The 12,823-nt window shown below is 46.4% G+C and overlaps 1 protein-coding gene across 3 annotated transcripts in view; it reads left to right on the top strand.

Annotated features, from left to right (window-relative positions):
* Nucleotides 1-1,836: 1,836 nt before the first annotated feature.
* TNK1 (tyrosine kinase non receptor 1) overlaps nucleotides 1,837-12,823 on the top strand; it is a 28,142-nt gene continuing 17,155 nt past the window's right edge. The window contains exon 1 of one of the 3 annotated variants that reach the window (XM_061590940.1): nucleotides 1,837-2,062. The gene's annotated coding sequence lies outside the window, so the exon portion shown is untranslated. The remainder of the gene's footprint in view (nucleotides 2,063-12,823) is intronic. The other 2 variants (XM_061590939.1, XM_061590937.1) reach the window with 2 other exon arrangements.

Here is a 12,823-nt window from a genome sequence, read left to right as displayed (position 1 = left end):
CATTCCCTCCCCCTTCTGCATAATTTACCTTCCCCCTGAAGCTCATGCTGGAGGCTGAAAATTTGCACTCCGGTCACTTTAAATCTTATTCGGTCACCCCTCATGATATTCCGATGAGCAAGCTAGCTAAATGTGGACTGGATTGGCTACAGAATCGTACTCAAAGAGTGCTTATCAGTAGTTCCTTCTCAAACTGGGTGGATAGCACTTGGGCCCAGTGCCCTTCAACATTTTTATTAACGACTTGGATGAGGAGGTGCAGGGAATGCTTATCGAATTTGCAGATGATACAAAATTGGGAGGGGTAGCTAATACTTTGGAAGACAGAAACAAAATTCAAAGGGATCTTGATAGGCTGGAGCATTGGGCTGAAAAAAAAAGAATGAAATTTAACAGGGATAAGTGCAAATTCTACACCTAGGAAAAAGAAACCAAATGCACAGTTATAAGATAGGGATACTTGGCTCAGCAATACTACATGCAAGAAGGATCGTGAGATTGTTGTTGATCACAAGCTGAATATGAGCCAAAAGTGTGTTGTGGCTGCAAAAAAGGCAACTGCTTTTTCAGGCTACTTTAACAGAAGTATAGTTTCCAAATTGCGTGAAGTACTGGTTTCCTTCTATTTGGCACTGGTTAGGCCTCATCTTGAGTACTGCGTCCAGTTCTGGACAGCACACTTTAAGAAGGATGCGACAAACTGGAACAGGTTAAGAGAGGGCAACAAGGATGATCAGGGGACTAGAATCAAAGCCCTATGAGGAGAGACTGAAAGAAGTGGGCATGTTTAGCCTGGAGAAGAGAAGACTGAGGGGAGATATGAAAGCACTCTTCAAGTACATGAAAGGTTGTCACACAAAGGAGGGCCGGGATCTCTTCTCGATCGTCCCAGAGTGTAGGACACGGAATAATGTGCTCAAGTTGCAGGAAATCAGATTTCAACTGAACATCAGGAAAAATGTCCTAACTTGTTACAGCAGTACGACAATGGAACCAATGACCTAGGGAGGTGGTGGGCTCTCCGACACTGGAGGCCTCCAAGAGGCAGCTGGACAGCCATCTGTCGGGAATGCTTTGATTTGGATTCCTGCATTGAGCAGGAGGTTGGGCTCGATGACCTTATAGGCCCCTTCCAACTCTATAATGTTATGATTCTATGACCCCTCTGTGGCATGTGAAATATCACATGCTCTCTTATTATATCTGCTCAACCATAAGGCCTAGCCACTTAATCTTTTCAAAACCAAAACCAAAACCTGTTATTTCTCTGGAAGCTGAATCCTGTGCCTGTCCTGGTATGAACACACCTCTGACTTTTAAGCCATTTTTAAAAACTTGAATTACACTGATGTGGGGGTGAAAAAAAACTTTATTATTTATTTATTTACATTTATATCCCACCTTTTTTCCCTCCAAGGACCTCAAAGTCATGTACATGGTTCTCTCCCTCTCTCTCCATTTTATTCTCACAACAACCCTGTGAGGGTAGGTTAGGCTAAGAGACAGTCACTGGCCTCCACAGTCACCCTGTGAGCTTTGTGGCTCAGTGGTGATTTGAGCCTTCTGGACTGGTAATACTTTCTCACAATCCCAGGAATGCTTACCAAGACTCAAGCATGTACAGAGTTTCTTTTAAAAAAACCCATAAACTTACAAAAGCATAGCAACCCTTTTCTCATTTTTTCCTATTTACAAAGCGGCTAGTCATCCCAACTGCCGCATGACACGGGACCTCTCCTGCATGACGTGAGAACCGGACCACCCCGCGCCTTCCGAGGCTGCCACCCTGGCCAGGGAGGAGGGCTCCCGCTCCGCCTCGTGTCCCCGAGCCACCGCAGCCTCCCCCTCCCTCTCCCAGGACGGAGGGCCAGGCTGGCCCTGGGGCGCGGCCCGCTGGGGGAGGCCATCCCTCGCTCCGCTTGCCCGCCCAGGTGAGCGGCTGGGAGGAGCCTTTCGGAGCCACCCGTCTTGGGCTGCCAGGAGGGCGCGAGAGAGGAGGACAGAGCTCCGCGTACGAGACGAAGCGGGCGAGGAGAGAGGCCGGCCCCGATCCCTCCCGCAGGTGAGTGGCACAGGAGGGCCGCGCTCGGGGGCGGCAGGGCGCGCGCCCGCCCTGGCCAGGAAACCTTTCCGTTTCCCGGCTGACTTCTTGGCGCGCCTGCCCCGCTTTGTTTCCTGTGTGGACTTCCTCGGCTCCGGGTCAGCCGCGTTTTCTCTCCCGACCCCCCCCCCCCCGCGGAGGTTCCCTCCCTGCTGGTCTGCCTTGCTGGGCTCACCCGTTTGTTTGCTTTTCCTCTCCAGAGGTGATTTCTTTCCCCCTTGTTCTTTCCTTTCCCGACCCCAACTCTCTTCCTTTGGTTTTTTCCCCCCTCCATCCAGGAAATTCCCCCTTCCGAGTTTTACTCACTCCATGCACAACTTACTTGCCCCTGGGGGGGGGCGGTAATTAATGGGGAAAATTAATATATGTGCACTTCAGTCTTAATGCCAGTGCGAGAGACTTCCTGGCATCTCTCTTGGGTTGTTCTTCGTAGTGACTCTGGAGCTTTGATCCATCCACTTGCTTGCACAGGCTGCAGGATCCCTTTTAAGTTTTACATTAATTTTGGCGTGGCACACACCCTCTTGGAGCCACGGGGAAAAATCCCTATGAAAATGCCCATTATTCTGCTTCCAATGTTTGTACGTTTTGTTTTTCTACTGCAGCTTTACTTTATGTGATGCATTCTCTGGTGATGTTTCTTAATGTTCCCATTTTACAGATGGAGGGAGGGAACTGAGGCAGGCAGGTAGCAACTTGCAGAAAGCAGGGCAAAGGGTTTGTGGCCCCAGCAGGGTTGGTGTTTAGAATCCAGTTCCCAGGCATTCCTTGGGACTTTGCTGGTTCTTCTGAGTTGTGCCACATGAATTACCAGATGTTTTTGGCATTTTTTATTTTTATATCTCACATTCTGATTTAAAATCTCCATAGCTGGCTTACAAAACACACTAATTGCAATACAAATTTAAAACAATTGCTTAACTCATGAGCTGTAGCACAAATAAATGAAAAGCAGCAGAAGTCAAATTAAGCAGACAGAACTTGAAACTTGATTCCTAAAAAAACAAGAGGTTTGAGGATATGCCTCTGACGTGGATGCCATCGTGTGCCCACCTGTGTGAAGTCTGGTTGCAGGTGAAAGGCACTCAGCACATGCTCAAAGCAGAGATAAATTTTGGGGCTGCGCTCTGGTACCAATTAAGGCCCTGCCTGATATTTTCCCATACTATGTAGCCATCTGAAGTAGTTTTGGAATTAAATGCAGGCTACGGGGAAATGGAGCTTAGGCGATAGAAATGAAGCAGGAGAAAGATTTATTGAATTCTGTGAAGCCAATAATTTGTTTCTTGCAAACACATTTTTTGAGCAACCAAAAAGACCACTGTACATGTGGACATCACCAGATGGTCAATATGGGAATCAAATTGATTATGTAATTGGTAGAAGAAGATGGAGAAGTTTCATACTTTCTGCGAAAACAAGACCAGGAGCAAGTTGCGGTACAGATCATGAAATGGTAATATCGAAAATCAGAGTAAAGCTAAAGAAGACCAACAAAGCAATCATAATGCCAAAATACAATTTACAGTAGGGCCCCGCTTTATGGCGCTTCGCTTTACAGCGATTCACTAATACACCGGTCTCAATTAGACACAATTAGACTAAAGCCCCACTCATAAGGCACTTATTCCTCTTTTACGGTGGTTTTTGGGCATCGTGCGCCATTCTATTCAATGGGTTCCATTTTACAGCGGTTTTTGCTTTACAGCAGGGGTCCGGAATGTAACCCGCCGTATGAGTGGGGCCCTACTGTAAATAAAATCCCAGAAGAATATAAAGATCAAATAAGGAACAGATTTGAGGCTTTAAACTTAGTTGACAGAGAACCAGAAGAACCATGGAGTGAAATCAGAGAAGGTGTAATCAGGGAAGAATGCAAAAAAAATATACCTCTAGTTAAAAAGAGAGAAAGACCTCAATGGATGACTGATGAAAGTCTTAAAATGGTTAAAGAGAGAAGGAAAGCAAAAGCCAAAGGAAATAGAAACATCAGAACCCTAAATGCAATAATACAGCAACTAGTATGTAGGCACATAATCAACAGGGGAACACACTGACTGACTGAGATGAAATAAAAGGAAGATGGAAGCAATACACTGAAGAACTCTATAAAAGAGATGCCAGGATGACAGATTCATTCATGGAGGAACCATATGATGAAGAACCAGAAATTTTAGAATGCGAGATAAAAGCTGCTCTTCAAATACTTGGAAGAAACAAATCACCAGGAACAGATGGCATACTAATAGAGTTGCCACAAGCTACTGAGACTGAATCTGTCCAAATTTTGACTAAAATCTGTCAAGAAATATGGAAAACTAAACAATGGCCCACAAACTGGAAGCGTCCAATCTACATCCCAATTCCAAAGAAAGGGGATCCCAGGGAATGCAGTAATTATCAAACTATTGCCTTAATATCCCATGCAAGTAAAGTAATGCTCAAGATTCTACAACAAAGGCTCTTACCATATGTGGAGCGAGAAATACCAGATGCCCAAGCTGGATTTAGAAAGGGAAGAGGTACCAGAGATCACATCGCAAACATACTTTGGATAATGGAACGGAGCAAGGAATTTCAGAAGAAAATCACCCTATGCTTTATAGATTACAGCAAAGCCTTTGACTGGGGAGATCATGAAAAACTATGGAATGCTTTAAAAGAAATGGGGGTGCCATAGCATCTGATTGTCCTGATGCGCAACCTATACTCTGTACAAGAGGCTACTGTAAGGACAGAATATGGAGAAACTGATTGGTTCCCAATTGGAAAGGGTGTGAGACAGGGGTGTATTTTATCACCCTATTTATTTAATCTATACGCAGAATATATCATACGGAAAGCGGGATTGGACCAAGATGAAGGAGGTGTGAAAATTGGAGGGAGAAATATCAATAATTTAAGATATGCAGACGATACCATATTACTAGCAGAAACCAGTAATGATTTGAAATGAATGCTGATGAAAGTTAAAGAGGAAAGCACAAAAGCAGGACTACAGCTGAACGTCAAGAACACTAGAGTAATGACAACAGAAGATTTATGTAACTTTACAGTTGACAACGAGGACATTGAACTTGTCAAGGATTATCAATACCTTGGCACAGTCCTTAACCAAAATGGAGACAATAGTCAAGAAATCAGAAGAAGGCTAGGACTGGGGAGGGCAGCTGTGAGAGAACTAGAAAAGGTCCTCAAATGCAAAGATGTATCACTGAACATCAAAGTCAGGATAATTCAGACCATGGTATTTCCGATCTCTATGTATGGATGTGAAAGTTGGACAGTGAAAAAAGTGCATAAGAGAAAAATCAGCTCATTTGAAATGTGGTGTTGGAGGAGAGCTTTGCGGATACCATGGACTGCGAAAAAGAGAAATAATTGGGTGTCAGAACAAATTAAACCAGAACTATCACTAGAAGCTAAAATGATGAAACTGAGGTTATCATACTTTGTACACATCATGAGAAGACATGATTCATTAGAAAAGATAAGAATGCTGGGAAAAAGAGAAGGGAGTAGAAAAAGAGGAAGGCCAAACAAGAGATGGATTGATTCCATAAAGGAAGCCACAGACTTGAACTTACAAGATCTGAACAGGGTGGTTCATGACAGATGCTCTTGGAGGTCGCTGACTCATAGGGTCGCCATAAGTCATGATCGACTTGGAAGGGACATAACAACAAGGGACTGAGGGTCAAGAAGGGCAAATGTGTTGCTGGATGCAGCAGGAAGTGGGGGGATGATAGCTGCCTGCCTGTCTGTCTGCCTGTCTGTCACATGGTGCAGAATATGCCATTGGAGTGGATGGCAGATTTCAAGACAAAATTGAAATAGGCTAGTTTGTTAACTTGAAGGTGTAATCGACTTGAAGGCCCATAACAACAAGTTTGTTCATACAGCTGCTGATAGACTATGTTTTGTATCAAGAACGCGAGAAGAACCTGGCTGCTGGATGTGGCGAAAGGGGGCCCACTGAGTGCAGCATCCTGTCTCCCACAGTGGCCAACCAGATGCCCGCTTGAGGCCACTGTAATAATAATAATAATAATAAACTTTATTTCTACCCCGCCCTTTTTCCAATAGGACTCAGAGCGGCTTACAACTAAAAACAACACCATTAAAACATACAGAGTATATTATTAAAAAAGAATTAAACTATGAGAAAAATTAAAACCATAAAATATAAGTTAAAAACAGCGGACAATTTAAAATAATAAAATCATATAATGTAGTCACCAAACCTATGACACTTAATCCTGGTCGTTCTCTATCCCAAATGCCCGTTGAAATAAAACAGTCTTTACTTGTCGCCGGAAAGACGGCAAGGAGGGAGCTGATCGCACCTCACTCGGAAGGGAGTTCCACAGCCTAGGGGCGGCCACCGAAAAGGCCCTATCTCGTGTCCGCGTCATATGTGCTTGCGAAGGTGTGGGGAACACAAGAAGGGCCTCACCTGAAGATCTCAAATCCCGGACAGGTTCATGCAGGGAGATACGATCTGTCAAATAGTCTGGACCTGAGCCATATAGGGCTTTGTAGGTCAAAACCAGCACTTTGAATTGTGACCGGAAACAAATTGTAAGGAATCTTTGGCGCTGCAGATGTTGCTGAACTATTCCTCAGCCCTGGCCAGCATGGCCAGTGGCCAGGGATGATGGGAGTTGTCGTTCAGCAACATCTGGAGGGCCAAAGGTTCCCCACCCCTGCCGTAAGCAAGACCTGAGTGCAACAGTGCTCTCCCCACTTAGGATTGCCAGCAACTAGCATTCAGGGGCAGACTGCCTTCGGCTCTGACGGTGGAGGCAGAACATAGCCATAGTGGCTAGTAGCCACTGATAGCCTTTCCCCTCCTTTGAAATTGTCTAATTCTCTTTTAAAGCCACCGCCACATCTTGTAGGAACGGGTTCCAGAGTTTACCTGAGCACTGTGTGAAGGACTTTGTGTCTGTCCTGAATTTTCCTACATTCTGCATCATTGGATGATTCCAATGGGTTCATAGAATCATAGAGTAGTAGACTTGGGAGGGTCCTATAAGGCCATCAAGTCCAACCCAAATCAAAGGTTTACTGCAGTATTATAAGAGAAAGCGTATTTCCCCCCTTTTTCCACACCGTGCATAATTCTGTACATCCCTATCACTTTCCTTCATCCCTGCAATTCCAGATTTAATTCAATCAACAGAATTTGCAAGCTAGAACCCCTGGGAATGTTCTGAAGGTAGAGCTAGCTCAACTCCTCCCCCTCCCCAGAAAGACAACTCTGTGTGGTGCTTGGGCCAGCCTTGTTTTATGAGTCATAAACTATGCCCACAGCACTCATACATTCTCAGTCTCTTTGAATTACATTGTTTTGGGGTGGGTGGATTCAAAACATGAGGAAGAATTAGCACAATGATTTGTTAGGTACTTAACAGATCTACTTATCAATGCTTTGAAAGAAAGAAGTCAAACATGCATCACTGGGGGTTTGCAAATGTAAATAAAAAACGGCCTTGAACTCATTCTTAAAATCTCAGGACTGAGAAAGAGCCATTCAGCACTCCCCCCCCCCCCGCCTAAAACCAGATGCTCCCTTTGTAATTTTGTTAAGAACATTTATTTATTTATTTTATTTTATTATTTAATTTGTATCCCGCCCTTCCTCCCAGCAGGAGCCCAGGGCGGCAAACAAAGCGCTAAAAACACCATAAAACATAATGAAAACAGATCTTAAAATACATTAAAACAAAACAGCGTTAAAAACATTTTAAAAAAAACTTTAAAAAAGGGTTAAAAGAATTATTAAAAAACTTATTAAGCAATTCTAACACAGACGCAGACTGGGATAGGTCTCAACCTAAAAGGCTTGTTGAAAGAGGAGAGTCTTCAAAAGGCGCCGAAAAGATAGCAGAGATGGCGTTCATAAGAAGAGCCTGGCTGTTGGGTCAGGCCAGAGGAGGCCCCTCGAGTCAAGCATATCCTGTTCTCAAGTGGCCATCAAGTTACCCCAATGGGAAGCCTGCAAGTAGGATAGGAGTGCCACAGCCCACACACAGGCACACACACCCCGCTGTGGTTCCCAGCAAGTGGCATTCAGAAGCATACTGCAGAGCATAGCCATGGTGGCTAGTGGCCACTGATAGCCTAACCCTCTGTGAATTTGTCTCCCCTTCTTTTAAAACCATCCATGTTAGAGGCCATCACTGCCTCTGGAGGTAGCAAATTCTAGAGGTGAACTATACACGATGTTCTGCCTTTTTATTTCAATCCAGCCTGGGAGATGAACTCCACATCTTGAGTCCAAAGGCACAATCCACAGGGAAATGCCACTTGTTCCTTGCACTTGGGCAGCCTTTGCCAACCAGGTGCCCTCTGGCTGTTTTGGACTACAGCTCTCATCGCCCCCAGCCAGCACGGCTGCATGTGGAAGGCATCAGCTTGGCAAAGGCTGCATTGTGGAGTGCAAAGGAGAACCTCCCAGTTGGTTGCCTTCCAAGAGCCCAGCAGGCCAGCCATAGATATCGTTCCCACCTGCATAGCAGGCTCAAATCCAGCCGGTGCAGCACTTTCCATTACTGTGTCTCTGTTCTGCGAAACGCTGCACCTAGCAGCAAGGGCTGGGTGGATGTGGGGTTTCTCGGCCAGACATAGGCAATCTGGTGCCCCCTAGATGCGTTGGACTACAAGTCCCATCAGCCCCCAGCCGGCATGGACATGCTCCCATCAGCCCTAGTACTATGTGGCTGTGCTGGCTCGGGCTGATGGGAGTTGTAGTCCAAAAAAATGTCAAGTGGAGCACCTGAACGCACACATATTACATCTGTGCTGAGGGAACTGCACTGGCTACCAGTCAGCTACAGGCCATGCTCAAGGTGTTCTTGTTAACATATAAAACCCTGAACCACTCAGGGCCAGGTTCTCTGAAGTGCCCCGTGCCCCTGTTCAGACCTGTAAGGTCACCAAGATCATCTGGGGCACTGCACCCTACAGAATACCATAGGGCAGTGGCCCGGAAAAGGGCGCTTTCTGCTGTTGCCCCGGTACGATGGAATGCCTTTCCCTCTGCCAGACGGGAAGCCACCGGTGGCTTCAGACGTCTTGTGAAGGCGTTATGTTTTTGCCCAGGCTTGCCCTGAGCTGTACGAATGATCCCTGTTTCATGGGCTTGAATTACCCTGGATTTTTGCTTTATATGCTTTTGGGTGCTTCTATTCTGCTGTTTTATTTAGAGTTTTTTGAAATATTAACCGGTTTATAAATGCTTTTAAAATGAATGGAACTTCTTTGGGAGGGTGCTGGCATGGCAATGGCTGTTCTAGGCCGTCTAGGCGGGGCTTAGAGTGTGTAAATGGAGACAAGAGCTGAATGGTGCTGAGCCCCAATCCCTGAGGTGTGTGGGGACCATATTAATTATTGGCACTAATTAATCATGTTTGACATTTTATGAGCATTCCTTCACCTCCGTTTCCTCACTGTAATCCCTTTTTAACAACCTTCCAAGGTACACCAGGAGTTCTTATCTCCATTTTGCCCACAGAAAGTTGAGGCTGAGAGAGAAAGAGAGAGAGAGAGAGAGAGAGACATCTGCATCAGGCAAAGGAGTTCACAGCTGATGTGAGATTTGAACCAGTTTCCTGGTTCACAGCACAAACTCAATAATGCAGTCCCCCAACCTGGTGCCCTCCACATGCTTTGGACTATTTATTTATTTATTTTATTTATACCCCGCCCTTCCTTCCAGCAGGAGCCCAGGGCAGCAAACAGAAACACTAAAGACATTTTAAAACATCATAAAAAGACCTTAAAATACATTAAAACAAAACAACGTTAAAAACATTAAAAAAAACTTTAAAAACATCTTTTTTTAAAAAAGGGTTAAAAGTATTACAAGACATATTAAAAGCAATTCTAACACAGACTCAGACTGGGATGGGTCTCAACTTAAAAGGCTTGTTGGAAGAGGAAAGTCTTCAAAAGGCGCCGAAAAGATAGCAGAGATGGCGCCTGCCTAATATTTAAGTTTAACTACAACTCCCATTAACCACAGCCAGCATGGCAGTGTTCTGCCAGGGCTGATGGGAGCACAGCTGCACTGGCTAGGGGTTATGGGAGTTGTAGTCCAAACCATTGGAGGGCACCAGGTTGGCAAAGGCTGGTGCTATGGGTGTGTGCATAATGGAGTTCTGATTTGGGCAGTAAGCTCTGCTGTGAGAGAACGGGGATGCTACAAATATAATCCCTATTTTTGTTTGTGATATGCTGAGACATATGTAGCGTACACACCACTTTGGCATACTTTGCCACCTTTGAAACGAGGTAATGTGTGATCAGGGTAAGAGGGACACAGACAGATCTCCTAACCTTGAGAGGGGCAGGATTCTTTTTTAAAGGACTGAGGGTCCAGGGAATGCTAGAGACTGTGATCTGGCATTCGTCCCCTCTGGATATGGTGCAACCACAAAGCAGACCCCGCAAACCAAATCCAGAGGGCATACAAGTGCTGGGTCGCATTCTCCACCAGGACTCTTGCTCTCTGTCTTTTATAAGAAAACAACCTAGCCGCACTCAAACTTAGGAGATCAGCCTGTGTTGAGTTCACTCCTAGCATCCTGTCAACATTTACTCTCAGTCTGGACTTTGTCATTTTGGCAGAGGGTTGGGCCAAAGGAGTGCTTGTATGGAAACAGCTTTGGACAAGCAGATTCCATGGGGGGGGGATAGGGAGGATGGAGGGAGGAAGGGGCTTTTGGGGGAGGCAAACCTGGGAGTTCTGTACCCCTTGAAGTGCTTCGACTCTGCCAGAGTTTATTGTACTGAAAATTGCCATTTTTTATTTTTTTATTTTTTACTAGCAGTGCATTGTGCCTTTAATAGCTGAGTGGCAGGCAGACATCCAACAGGTGATGCAACTTCCTCTCTGCACAGAAATGCAGTGATGGCGAATGCTTCTCCAGCTGAATTTCTTCTTCTTGGGCAACCTGTCCACGGGAAGGAGAAACCCACTTTGTAATTTGGGCTTAACGTTTTGGTGTCTGGGCAGGTGAGCGGGTGATTCCTGCTTCCTCTTCTGTCCTGCTGGAAACCCCCCCCCAAGTCCATCCCGAGGGAACCCAGACATCCGAGTGCCACTGTGACCCAGCCTGTTCATCCCGTTGCACGTTTTGGGTGTTGACCCAGTTGGACTCACAGCCGCTGACTCCTCACTTTCTTCACCAACCCCTCAGGCAGGAGACTGACTGGGTGACCCAGAGATGAGCAACATTTTTGCATGTGTGTCTCTCCACACATCTAGAAACACCCAGATGAACATGAGGGCAGATAAAAGAAACCCTCAGGGTTCCTGGTTCCCACCTTCCCCTTGTAGGGAACCCAGGAGTCCTGTATCAAAGCGCCTTCCCTTCCTGGGAACCCAGGAGTCCGGGGTTGCTCCTCTGTCTACCCTTCAGCCTTATCCTCTTGTCTTGCTTGTCTAGATCCTTCCCCGGCCAGAACCGGTTTTGCCAGATTACTCTCCTTTGGCTCTTTAGATTCTCCACCTTTACTCCCCCTCCACACACGCACGCGTGCACACACACACACGCACACACACACACACACACACACACACACACATGAGTTAAAAGGTCAAGCAACCAGCACACAGGACAACCTGAACTTAGGGGCTCTGGACACCCAGCTCAGAGGGACCAGTTTTCAGGAACCCAGTGCCATGAAGAGCCAGATGGCAGGTAGGAATTCAACAGGGGAGGAAACTTCCCATTGCTGTATGCTACCTGCTCTAATTTCTGGCTGGCATTCACCTGTAAAAGTCCTACTGGGGGAAACAGCAACAACACAGAATGGCAAATCCTTTCAGAGTTTGCAAAAAATGTTGATGGGAATGATATTTTCACCCTACCCCCCCCCCAAAAAAAAGGACTGAGAGAGAAAATTGGTAGTGAGTTTGAATGGTGGCAGGCAGTAGGAATGTCCTTTTAATCCTGGTGGCCTGAATCTTTAATCCATCTCTCCTGTAAATGAGCCCAGTGACTCCTCCCAAATCAACCTACCCCATCCAGGCCTCAAGCAGAGAGCAGCTTCACTGCAGAAAAGAATGGCTTGCGTAAGTGAGTCAAGCTACACCCAGGACACAAACAGATTCAAACCCTGAGGTGACTGGCCAGGAATGAGACCTGATGGGATTGTAGAGGATACATGGATTACGATGCTGACCCCGGGCGGAAGCTGTGAAAAAGGCAAATTCCTTCCTTAGGATCGTTAGCAAAGGGATTGAAAATAAAACTGCCGATACCACATTTATACAGATCTGTTATCCTATCCTACTGTTTTATATTTTTGTAAGTGTCATGCTACCTGTGGACGCTTCAGCACAGGGGGCGGGTGGGTGAGCGGCGGCAGCAGCAGCGAGATAAATGGGGTAGGCAATCTGTGGTGAGTGCTTGGGGGGTGTTTTAGGGAGCTGCCTGGAGCAGGGGGAGCTTTGGCGACCCCTGGGGAGAAAGGGGAGCTTTGGCACCCTGGGGGAAGAGGGTTTGGGGGAGGTTTGGTGACCCATGTGTGTGTGGGGGCTCTGGTGAATCAAGTGGGGGTGGGGGGCTCTGGCCACCCGTGTGGGGTGGAGTTTGGGGTTGGATTGGGGAGGGGAGGGACGGAGGGCTAGGGGGGCCTGGCAGGGGAGCTGGGGGAGGGCTTGAGGTTTCTGTAGGTTGGGGTATAGCAGGATTAGTGAGCGAAGCAAGC

Source organism: Rhineura floridana, chromosome 11, assembly GCF_030035675.1.
Source record: "Rhineura floridana isolate rRhiFlo1 chromosome 11, rRhiFlo1.hap2, whole genome shotgun sequence".
Lineage (NCBI taxonomy): Eukaryota > Metazoa > Chordata > Lepidosauria > Squamata > Rhineuridae > Rhineura > Rhineura floridana.
This window is presented reverse-complemented; position numbering and strand designations above follow the sequence as displayed.